The sequence below is a fragment of the Eptatretus burgeri genome, chromosome 12, assembly GCF_056783735.1.
Source record: "Eptatretus burgeri isolate ZD-2024b chromosome 12, Ebu_testis_v1, whole genome shotgun sequence".
NCBI lineage: Eukaryota > Metazoa > Chordata > Myxini > Myxiniformes > Myxinidae > Eptatretus > Eptatretus burgeri.
Window position 1 is genome coordinate 54,999,224 of NC_140972.1, and position 2,500 is coordinate 55,001,723.

The 2,500-nt window shown below is 33.2% G+C and overlaps 1 protein-coding gene across 2 annotated transcripts in view; it reads right to left on the reverse strand.

Moving 5' to 3' along the window:
* Positions 1–2,500, reverse strand: part of VAX1 (ventral anterior homeobox 1) — a 28,880-nt gene that overhangs the window by 25,086 nt on the left and 1,294 nt on the right. The gene's annotated exons all lie outside the window — the stretch shown is intronic.

Here is a 2,500-nt window from a genome sequence, read left to right on the forward strand (position 1 = left end):
GTGGGAGGGCGGCCCTGAGCTCTCTTCACGGCCGTGACCTGCCCCCGAGGTTGCCTTTCTTTGTATACATCTCCTTTTCCGGTCTTCGCGCTTTGCCCGACACTAACAATTCTGAGCATGGGTCGCCAGTGACCAGTGTATCATCGTGAATCTTAACATAGATGACAATTGTTACGATTCACCTTCCCTACATCTCGACGTATAACGGTCCCCTAATTGTATGTACTTCTTTCACTCCACTTTTTTTTCTTTTTTTTTGTTAAACACAAACAAATACACACACACACACACACACACATGCGCATTGACTCAAATGTAAATATATGTATGTATGTGTGTGTTTTATATAAGTAAGTTTGTATGTGTGTATGTACATATGTATGTCAAAACATTGCAGGTATGTGTTATATATGTATGCATGAATTTATGATTGTGTGAATTATATCTGCATGTATGTATGTCAGTATATACATACATATATATATATATATATATATATATATATATATATGTATTTATGCAAAAACATTGTATGTATGTATGTATGTATGTATGTATGTATGTAACTGTTTTGCATCAAATAAATCTGACATACATATTGATATATTTGGTGGATTAACTTGTACCCTGTATTTGTATCAGGTTTCGTGGGAATGGATATATTTAAATATCAGCAATGGACATACATTTGGTGAAGGCAGTGAATGTTGTACCATTTGGTTATGGTAGTTTTATTTACCGGACTCCGGTAATAAAGTGAACTGAAATAAAATGGAATAATAAGTAATAACGTTGACTATTTTTCACAAAATCAACAAAATTATTAAAATCTTTCTTTGTTATCGTTATTTGATAATTTTGGTGAATTCTGATTGTATTTTATTTTGGAATGTACGGTTGTTTTTTTTTTAATGTTTACATTGATTCAAATCCACATCCAAAAATGACTTCACTGAGAATTTTTTTTTTCTTCAAACCAAGATGACTTCATCAATGGATCAAAATAATTCTTATTAAAAGATAAAATACTCAGGAATGATATATTGGAGATTTATTTTTAAACAATAAATTGGAGACTTACAACGAGGCTGTGTGCAAATTAATCATTTATTCTTGTGTTTGAAATTCCAATTAAAATGAAAGGTGTGTACGAATATATATATATATATATATATATATATATATATATATATATATATATATATATATATATATATATATATTCTAGTTTTAGATAGTGAGAAATATGTTATTAGAGAGAGGACAGTATATAATGGTTTGTAAGACAGTTACAATCAAATTGCATTCATGATTGTACAATGTGTACTTTCAGTTTGAAATTTATTTTATAGCATGGTCATGTGAATGCTGTCTTTGTGTATATCTTTATAAAGCATGTATGTATGTATGTATGTATGTATGTATGTATGTATGTATGTATGTATGTGTGCATCACAATGAAGGTCAAACTGTATGTATTTTCACACTGTACTTCGTGTATTACATGATTCACTTTCCAGTTGATGTAAAATGAACATGATCAATTTACATGATAGAACAGCTGCTGAAAGTCTAGATCTCGCTGGTACTTAAAGTTGTACAATTATTCGTGTGAATATCCAGTGTGGCATAATGACAATGTAACCATTGTGCTTTTGCACTGCACATGCAAAGCTAAACAACGGATCAATTATAAACGTTTAGGACTTTATTGTGGAGTATTGAAAGTTCATTCATGTTGCACAATTGTCATTTTATCAACACAGATTTTAAAATGTAATAGTTACATGGAAATGCAGTGATATAATTAATGCATTGATATATTTTATCCTCATATGTTGTATCAGCATCTGTATTAATAGCATTATATAGTTGGAGATTAATAATTCATCATTATAGTAGGTAGTCTCCGTTTTTATGGCACCGTAAGCATTGTATATATTTATACAACTCTCATTTAACGTCACACAATTTGCAGTTCCCTACACATGATAATACATATATAGATATAACATAATTGTATTTAGAAGTTCCATCAATCTGTTAAGCAAGCATTCGTCAATGTGGAGTTGTTGTGCAATAAAGAGCAAGAAACTACAAACAGATATTATATAATGGGTTGCTTATCTGTCAAAACAACAAGCGTTGTATACAATGGTTTGTTATGTCTGTTTAAACAACACGACATCAAGTGCCATGCGCCGGTTCGCCAAACGCGCACAATGCACGCCATTTGTACTGAGAGTGTGACGAACTCTCGCTCCTTTAAGTGTACACTCGGAGGCCATCTTTATCGCTTAACCGCTCATGCAAACCACGACGAACACTCTCTGTGCTTGCGCAGAAGCGCTTCGAGCTCCTTTCCCCTGATGGGCACTTCATGTTGACAATAATGCGCAAGAACTCGAGGCACAGCCGATTACGACGCTCAGCGCACCCATTGCTGTGTTGCCTTCACACCTTGTGCCGTTGTGTACCCACAAGTCAAATGTCTTGTTTC